The sequence below is a fragment of the Atractosteus spatula genome, chromosome 14 (assembly GCF_055471065.1).
Source record: "Atractosteus spatula isolate fAtrSpa1 chromosome 14, fAtrSpa1.hap1, whole genome shotgun sequence".
Lineage (NCBI taxonomy): Eukaryota > Metazoa > Chordata > Actinopteri > Semionotiformes > Lepisosteidae > Atractosteus > Atractosteus spatula.
This window is the reverse complement of record NC_142719.1, coordinates 37,011,672-37,021,646: the sequence shown is the minus strand read 5'-3', so window position 1 is coordinate 37,021,646 and position 9,975 is coordinate 37,011,672. Positions and strand designations below refer to the sequence as shown.

The 9,975-nt window shown below is 33.8% G+C and overlaps 1 non-coding gene across 1 annotated transcript; it reads right to left on the bottom strand.

Annotated features, from left to right (window-relative positions):
• Window positions 1-7,290: 7,290 nt before the first annotated feature.
• Window positions 7,291-7,362, bottom strand: trnag-ucc (transfer RNA glycine (anticodon UCC)). Its single transcript has one exon. It is a non-coding gene; the product is annotated as a tRNA-Gly (tRNA).
• Between the last annotated feature and the right edge of the window lie 2,613 nt (window positions 7,363-9,975).

The window sequence follows — 9,975 nt, the reverse complement described above, 5'->3', positions numbered from 1 at the left end:
TTACCAAAGATGTCTACTCAGAGAAGTAATGAGAGCTCATTGCTTTGATGCAAAGATCAAACTGATTTCACACTTTTATTGATATTTTCTACAATACAATGAACCAGCCCTTTATTCCATTATATTAAAATAATTTAATAATGGTGTCTACAAATTGCCTGATGTTTTTAAATTGCAGTTATACAAAAAATGTTTGATACCATAAGTTTTTCACATATACCACAAAAGTAAGGTAAGAAATTAATTTTGTTCAATGACAAAAATGTGTCACTTTTGTGTACCTTTCTGAATTTTCTAAATAATGTAAACTGGGAGATATTTATCATCAGTTTTCTATAAACTTTACTGAATTTACTATACTATTAAGAAATGCCCTTGAAAGGAATCCTGGCCATTTCACCAAGAGCTTCGAATTTGTCAATACTGATAGATTCATATTAGTAACATAAAAGTGTACCATCTTCTATTAAATAAAAATGAGTGCTATTTACCTTAATTAGTTATAAGTACTGTACCAAAGCTTGCCTAAAGCATAATTGCAGAAAAGCACTCTTCTCAGAAAACAGTATAATCCAAATACAGCTGAATGAAACAAAATCATTATTCACACCTTGTAACTTGAGAAGCAATTTAGTTATGCATGTGGACATGAAAATGGCTTAATTAATAATGGTTTTCTTTTAGATCCTGCTGCAGGGTATTTGTCTAATGTGAAAGTATTAGAGAGTTTCAGGACCTAGGGCAATTGAATGAAGTCGACTTATCCAAATCTTGAAATTTTATTCTGAGTAAAGCATCCTTTAGCAGTACGGATAACCTAGTTTGTCATTGCCAGTGGAGCTCGCTTGTCCCTACTAGTTCATTTAATTGAGTTTAAAAACATAGCTATATCAGTGCCATCACAAAATATTACAAATTTCAATTGATCCAAAATTAAATAAGGCCCCTGGAATTGCCCATAAATTCTGACATCTTAGAAAGTTCAAGAAGATTGGACAGCTTCAGAACTATACTGAATATTCCTTATGGGTCTCAATTCAGCTTATGAAAGAAAGAAAACTATGTATATTCTTGAACAACATGAAATCTATTTTAACAGCGGAGTTCATGTACATAGACATCCCTGGTGTGAAGGCATAAATAAAGCACATGCACATGGCATTTAAAGCACATGGTATTTAAAATCCATTATTAGGGTGCAGAGCAATGATGGGCAACTCCTCAAACAACTGATGTATTACAATTAGGTTATTTGTACATGAATAATAAAGCTCTCAGAAAAAATCTTCAGTAATACCAAATGATCCCAGATTCCTCATTTACATAATTCACTCAGTTACAGACAAATCAATATGCTGTGTGTTTATGCCACATTATTTTTCTCACGATTCCCTGTATTATTCCAATTTCTCCTCTTTTATTAGAGCCTCACAGAGCCAGATTGTTTCATACCAGTATTTTTATTGGAGAGATTAAAGCTAAATGTATTTTGCACAGCGGTAACTATTTGAATTGGTGAAAGACTGATTTATGAATTATGGGAAATATATAATATAAAATATGATTCTAAGTTAGGGTTAAGCCTTTTCTTTTCAGCTGAAGTTAATAGGAATGTTGTTAGCTTAAGCATTAAATAATGCAGTGCATTTCTCTTTTTGTGATTAAGTAAAAGAAATACAATACAGCATGATTTCTCATATATTTTGATTTTTCAAGATTGATACAGTGATTTAACAGCCATTCTAATTTCAAGACTAGTTTAAATAGGTCAATAAGAACTGCGAACCTTTCTTTTTAAATATAAATTTGCCCTTTGCTGAATTTTAAAATTCATTTTGTACAATAAACTATACATAAATCTTAACAGCCATCATGCGTATTGAGAAGTATTAAAAAATGAGTATTGAAACCAATAGCTTTTGTTGCTGTTTAATGCTTCTCATTATTTACTACTTACAGTAATGTATATAAGTTTGATGAAACACAAAAATACAATACAATACACTATAATATTCTGCAATGAAAAATGTTTTAAATACTTTATTGAGCTATCACCGGACAGCCTAATAACTTACATAATGTTCTCAGATTGGAAACTGGGAAATTGCTTAGTTAAGCAAATAAACCTGAGAATGTCTGAGTCTCATTAAGCTGAATAATGTTCTTTATGTACTGCTGAATACTATAGCATTTGTTTGCTTTTGTCTAATGGATGAGGCTATCCAACAGCATATGCCATCACCCTACAACTCACAACTGGCAACCCACTGAAGCTAAGCAGGTGTGAGCCTGGTCAGTACCTGGATGGGAGACCTCCTGGGAAAAACTAAGGTTGCTGCTGGAAGAGGTGTTAGTGAGGCCAGCAGGAGGCGCTCACCCTGTAGTCCATGTGGGTCCTAACGCACCAGTATAGTGACGGGGACACTATACTGTAAACAGGTGCTGTCCTTTTACAGTATAGAAGTAAAACCGAGGTCCTGACTCTCTGTGGTCACTAAAAAAGAGTCTTGAAAAGAGTAGAGGTATAACCCCGGTGTCTTGGCCAAATTTCCCATTGGCCCTTACTAATCATGGCCTCCTAATAATCCCCCTCTATGAATTGGCTTAATTACTTTGCTCTCCTCCCCACTGATACCTGATGTGTGGTGAGCATTCTGGCGCACCATGGCTGCCGTCGCATCATCCAGGTGGGGCTGCACATTGGTGGTGGTGTAGGGGAGTCCCCATTACCTGTAAAGTGTAGAGTGTCCAGAAAAGCGCTATATAAGTGTAAGCAATTATTATTATAATTAACAGGAAAAGAGTATTTTCATATGTAAAACTGTAATAAATGCATTTTGTAATTGTAATTCTACTGAATGCACAATCGCATACAATTAGAACATGTTTTAAATATAACGCAGTAACGTGGTTAGCACTGGTGTCTCACAGGTATTTAGTCCTGCTTTTGACTGGGACTGGGATTTTGCATGTGTTGACTTTATATGTTCTCCTCTATATTTATGTAGGATTTCTCTAGGTACTCCATTTACCCCCTTTCCAACAACTTGCTGGCTAGGTCAACCTGTGTCTTATAAATTGTCTCTGCATGCATGTATATGTGATCTGCAATGGACTTATGTCTTATCCTAGTTGTAGCCCAACGTTATGCCTTACAAATCTAGCATAGACATCCCAGGTTGCTGTGACCTTACTAGGAAAAGCAGAATTTTTCAGTTTTGTTAATATACATATTAGGCAAATACTGTACATCAAAGCGGTAATTTCACTTCATAGGCACAATGATAACAGAAATGACCGCTCTAATGTATTTGAACATAAATATTGGGAAAGTTCTCTTTTCTATCCCCTTTTAAATTCATTGGTTTGTGCTGTAGAGTGGTTTTCACATAGTCAGAAATGAAAAGTGTACAGACATTGAATGAGACACAGTGCCAGCAAACTAGAAAACATTATTTTCAGTGCTTTGCATAGCTTATTTGTACAAAATAATTGCTGTATACAAATGTACACATAAGGATTATTGCCTTACTCCCAACAAAATGAGTTCTATGAAATATGGTGATTATTTATACTTACATTTTTTTTTGTCTAGGAGTCAGGAAGTGTCTTACTTATCAAATATTTGGCAGAAGCACTTTGCTGCTATAATTTAAGTCTTCATTTTAGGAGTAACTTGTAAACCACATATTGTTCCATTATTAATGAAATACAGGTTATTGAGTGTTAGTAAATGACTAATATGAGTATAATCCTTTTTAGTGAACCATAAATTAGTGTTGGGTGTGTATCAATCATTTATTAGTAACAATGCGTAATAATTACTTAGCTAGACTTTATACATGTGGTTTCAATTTTTATTAAGTGTTACTGTGTCACACAGTGAACTGACACATTTTACTGGTGTAAAAACATCTGTAAGGTAATTGTCACCACCACCAGTAAAATATAATAAATTGCTAACACATTCCATTGTTTACAGTGTTTTTTAAGAGGCATTTGAAGTTTGAATTTAATATATGTTCCAGTTTTTTAAAAAATATATTTTTTAACCTTGGCTCAGTCTTTTTTGCTTTCAACTCATCCTGCTATGGAACAGATTTATTTGGAGGGTCCTACTGGAAATAAGATCTGACAACTTAATAATTGCTCTCTTCTTTTAAATAATTTCTAAAAAGGAATTTTGTCACATGTTAAAACTGGAAGTCTATCCTAAAAAAGGCAAAGATACACTTTTTCTAAGTCACTGTTAATCAAGTGAAAGGCTTCACAAAAACACATTTAAGCACTTTTACAGTTACCCTTCAGTTGATGCGGTTCTCCTAAATGGGCTCATTTTTCACACACGTTGGAATCACAGTTGAGCGATGGGCAGAGCACTGAGGTGAACTTCTCAAGTGTAAAGTGGTTTGCCTTGAAACATATAATCAACATACAGGAGAAACGGCTGAAATAGAGATGGCCGATTCAAATAGTAGCACTTTCTTGTCATATTCTTTAAGAAATTAATCTATCAGTAATTTACAGGTTGCACAAAGCAATATTGGCTTTGCTACTGACATCAATATTTCTAATTCTCATACAGCCATGACAGTAAGAAAGCTCTGACACTACTCATACTATGTTGAGGTTGATAATTTGTGATATATCATCAGTCAACATGTCACTGTAGAACAGTCTATAAAATATAGAAAAGTTTAAAATCCAACCCTCAGGCCCCCATTCCAAGAAATTTAACATTCATGAAAAGCAAAGGACAATGACTGCATTCTGATTTTAATACATTAACCATATCACAGTTTGTATCTGTATACAAATTTATCAGTGTATCATTGAGATTCGTGTGTGATCCATTGAGATATTCTTATACTGTATCTGAGCTATATACAGTAGCAGCACAGATATAAAAATGTAATTATCTTATAATTGCAATATTATAAATATAGATGATTGCCCAGTTAGATTTTAGATGAAACCACCAGTGACATTATCATGTAGCATACAAAATGTTTAAAAACTAATTTTCTCATTTAAAGTGCAACTAGAAAATTAACTGCAGTCAACATTTAATGGTTCTTGTAACCCTAACCCTACTCTGGCATGATCATTAAAATACCACTTTCACAGCCTTATTCAGTAACTAAAAACTTGCCTAAAGAAGATTGTATGATCATTTAAATACAATTTATATGGCCTTTGTCAGATGATTGAAAACGTCCCTAAAGAAGACATGCAATTGGAGAATATGCATTTACAGGAGGTGTTCAGTGTTAGGGATTATTTCAGACTCATATTTTTGGATTTGACGAACATTTCCAAATCTGATGATTCGAGGACTTCAGAGACAGACGGCCGATTTGCCCATTTGAGACCCAACCTAAGGTTAGGGTTAGCATTCCCACACTACTCAGACACTTTTTACACTCGCTGCTGGACTTTGGGGCCCATCTGAACTTCAAGGGAAGTGAGAATTTGCCCCGTCTTCAACTTTTGTTTGGAGACTTTTTGCAGCTCATTTTATATAGTACACCGTACATTGATGGTATTCCAAAACTGAGTCGATTCCAACGTTTCAAGAAAACCTGTCCTGCTGATTCAGCTCTCCTAATTTTCTCATTTCAAATGCAACGGGAAGTAAAAGTGCAGTCAAAATGGAATGGTTCTTGTATTCCTAAACCTACTGTGGCCTGAATTGCACAATCATTTACATACCATTTCCGCAGCTGTTTTCAGCTGATTGAAAACTTGCCTAAACAAGATACACTTTTGAAGAACATGCATTTCTAGGAGTTTGTTTCTGTGATTTGGATAGTATTAGGCACATATTTCTGGTTTGAGGAACATTTTTACATCATGTAATTCGAGGACTTCAGAGACAGATTTGCCCTGTCTTCAACTTTTGTTTAGAGACTTTTTGCAGCTCATTTTATATGGTGCACCGTACACTGATTGTATTCCAAAACTTAGTCAATTTAAAAGTTTCAAGAAAACCTTTTCTGCTGATTCATTTCTTTTATTTTTCTCATCTCAAGTGCAACATGAAGTAAAACTGCAGTCAAAATTTAATGTTTCTTGTATTTCTAACAAGATATAAATGGATATTGAAGAAAAAAGAAGTGTTTTGTTGTCATTATTTTTATATATATATATCTTTTAAAGACTACAAAATCAATAGGGAATTTACCAATATTCTTAGTGAGCATGGGTTTGTTATTGGATTGGAAAGCATGATTCTGCATTCTCATGCTTCATTTACCTTCTATTTGACATGTGCATATTAATTTCTGCATGTTCTACCTGACTGGATTTATCTCAGTACTTGTCACAGTTACACACCAACGCTCATAATCACTCCATCAAATTTACTTATGAAAGCTCAATAACAAAGCTAAGCAAATAAGATAATACCAGGAGTAAGAACAAGAGTATACAACGCAAACACAGGCAATGACACATTTTAGAGCAGAATTGAACTGGCTGATTCATTTAGTCTTTTATAAATTCAACTATACACTCTAATGGGGACTTGATGATTTCTCCAGATACACTTAGCGATTACTTTTACTTCTTTTCACATAGAATTAACATTTACATTTTAGGATAGTACCTGTTTGGCTGTTTTTCATCACCATTGACACAAACTAAGTAAAATATATCTTGTACTTTTGGATGTTAATAAGGAAAATAGGTACAGCAAATGTGAGATTAACTTAAACAATACTTTATTATTGAATTATTACAACTGTAAAGAATATGGTTGTTATTACTGAGTGACTTAATGTAATGGAAAAACTTTTTTTCCCTCTGTTAATTCTTTTTATATTAACAAGCCAATCCTCCTCTATTATACAAAGTTCACCTTTTACTACAAGTGGTTCTTTTTTAAAGTACTAGCTTTTCTGAGATCTACGTACTTAAAATACTCTTTTAAATACTAAATCTATTAATTTGCAACATTAGGCTAGGTAAAAAGGGTATTTAATAATATAAGGAAAGAGAAATATGAGATCAATGCAGTGAGTAGTTTTCAGGATGATTTGATTTCTAATTGGAAACTATCCAATTATTGGTTTACTATCCAAGGGCCTCAGGCCCAACAAGGTGAGCTCTGCTGCAGTACTCATTTAATAAACTTGAGTGAACTAGTTAACATGCCCAATATGGAGACCTTGAAATAGACACAACCAGAGGGGATAGTGGCCTGTTACTGGAGATGGAGCTGAGTAACAGATAGATAGATACTTTAGATACTTTATTGATCCCGTGAGGGAAATTGCAGACACTCGGCACTGCGTTGGCCGGGAATCAAACCCGGGTCAACTGCTTGGAAGGCAGCTATGCTCACCACTATACCACCAACGCACAATAACTCCTCAGTAAAAGGAAAGTAGTGATAGTGGGAGATTCAGTTATTAAAGGTACAGAATGGTGCACAGGTCATAGGGAGTCTTGTATGGTGCATTTCTTGGTATGTTGTATAGTGTAATGCCTTAAGCAGTAACATGGGGTATTGGTTAGGGTTCTCAGTTCCAGATTGGAGAGACTCAAATTCAGGGTAGGATATTTCTGTAATGCAGAGGTTGTTAAGTACAGGTTCCTATACTTCACACATATTGTAACAGCCAATGCCCTGGATTATTTAAAGAAACATTTGGATAAGGTCTGTAGATCAATTAGTTATACTTCCATACTAAAGGCTCAATACAAAATTCAACTCAAAACAATTAAGTCTAGGAAAATACTGCCTAAATTAAGTAATGAATAAATTAAGAAAAAAACAAACAAAAGACAAATAGCACCCACAGACAAATTGACAGAGTCTACATTCATACTGAAATAAAACATATTGGAATCACCAAGCAAGTGACAAGAAAGAATATTGCCATGGAGGCAAAAAATAATGCTATTTTTTCCAGCATTACAATTTTAAAATAGCTATAAAGCAGAAGTAAATAGTTTACAAGATAAATAGGGATTCATTACAGATGATAAAGTAACAGTAAATGTTCTAAATGAATAATTCACACAAGTTTAAATATAACAGAAGATGTAAATAACATGCCCCATGTAAGAGAGGGAACTCCATCAGTATTGGGTAATTTTACAGTACTACAACTGACACTGATGTTTCACAGGGCCTAGGGCAGCTTAAAACTAATAAATTGTCAAGGCCTGAGGTTATTTCCCCAGTCACACTTAAGGAAATAAAGGATTTTATTTATAGAGTCTTAGTAAGGAACTCTAAATGTGCATGGGAGCTGTACCCACAGATTGGATAATTGCAAATGCAATGCTTATTCATGAAAAGAGCACAAACCTAAACCAGGAAAATTAAAAAGGAATGTTGACTAATCAATCTCCTCTTTCTGGTTGTGTTATCAAAACAATGAAGAGTGTTAAACTTTCTCATTTGCTTTCAAAATCAAATATGAAGAGACGACCAACATGGAATTAAAAAGGAAAGTACTTTACTTGCTATAACTTTTCAAGGAAGCAGCAAGAACAGTGAAAACTATGAGATTATATAATGTCAAATCTGAAATACATTGGAATGCAAGGTAATATATGCACAAGGGTAAAAACTGTAACATGCAGGAAGCAATGTATCAAATAAAGGAACATTACCACTAAACCTTTGAGTCTTCTGCTTTGTATCAATGATTTTATTTCTGATATTTTAAAAAAAACTACTTAAATTTGAAGGTCATGCAAATAAAGTGACAAAAACTGAATAGAAAAGTCAAAATTAGGCATTCTCTTGGCAAATTAATTTTAACATTGGCAAGTGCAAAGTAATCCACACAAAAACCTGCTACATATACCATATCTTTGTGTTGGTGAGTCTGATCTGCAGGAAAATTATGTATGAGAGGACCTGGGTGTTTATGTAGATTCTTCTATATTCTTATGAAGAGTGTGGGGAAACAATAAAAAAGTAAATTAAATGCTTGAATTTAAAGCACAAACTGGAATTTAAATCAAAACATAATATTGTGTTCATCTTTTCCAATTCACTAGTAAGAACTCATTTTGAATATTTAGATTGATTTTGGTCAACATGCAACAAAAATGATAATATATCCTTAGAAAGAGTTCAAAGAGCAAAGAAAATTATTCTTGGTCTCGGGGGATTATCATATATATATATAGAAAGGATAAAGGGTCTTCTTTCTAGAACAAAGGAGATTGAGAGGACACTTGATACAGGTACACTATGTGAAATTCTAACAGCGCAGAAAAGGACAGACCAGGGTATTTTACATTCAGTAGTAAAAGACAGAGGGTCACAACTAGATACAGCACTAAAAGGAAATCCTTTTAAGACAAAGAAGTGGAAGTTCTGTTTTATACAAGGCGTTGTGAGAATCAGGAAATGGCTGTCCATCCAGGTAGGTGGACAAAAAGTTATATTCATGTCAAAATCAAATTCAATTACATCTGAGTAAGATGGACAGAACAGCCTTCTGTTTTTTAAATAAAATCTTTTGTTCTTGACTTAGACCAAAGGCTACAAGTGAATATTAAGAAAGAGTGAATTTTAGATTGAGAACAGTGGTCTCTTCTTCTTACAAAGGTCAGAATGTGTCTCAAAGTCCGCTGAAACAGATTCCCTAAGAAGTTTAAAAAATATTCTCCTGTTTCTCCTTTTCTTTCTATCAGTCCAAAGACTGTAAATGAGGACTTTAACACTTAAAATGGAACAAAATGCAATACAGAAGATTCGTTCACAGCTTCTCATTCCTCAGGGTTATATGAATTATTCCTCTTTGATGTTAGCATGAAAATAGTGAGTGGGAAGAGGTAAGAACAATATAAACAGAATTATCACCTTTCACTCTCAAATTCCTTGTCGTCTATGTGCTTTTCAATTAAAACAATGAAATATATTTCTGATTCTTAATTGCTAACAAAATTTTATTTTTTTCCCCACTTTCTGCTCACTTTCCTAAAACAAATATAAGATTTATAAACAAT